Consider the following 319-nt stretch of genomic DNA (forward strand, 5'->3'; position numbering starts at 1 on the left):
TTTTTTTTTTTTTTTTTTTTTTTTTTTTTTTTTTTTACCTTTAACTTTGGGATGCATCATAGGGTCCTTGTGGCATCCAGAAGAGAAATAACAAAAGGGCTTATTTGATATGTTAAATTACATGGGAAACATTGTCGAATAAGAAATAATGTCAGGCTGGGCGTGGTGGCTCACGCCTATAATCCCAGCACTTTGGGAGGCCAAGGTGGGTGGATCACGAGGTCAAGAGATCGAGACCATCCTGGTCAACATGGTGAAACCCCGTCTCTACTAAAAATACAAAAAAATTAGCTGGGCATGGTGGCGCGTGCCTGTAATC

Source organism: Sapajus apella, unplaced genomic scaffold (genome assembly GCF_009761245.1).
Source record: "Sapajus apella isolate SASKATOON/1434 unplaced genomic scaffold, GSC_monkey_1.0 scaffold33, whole genome shotgun sequence".
NCBI classification, from domain to species: domain Eukaryota; kingdom Metazoa; phylum Chordata; class Mammalia; order Primates; family Cebidae; genus Sapajus; species Sapajus apella.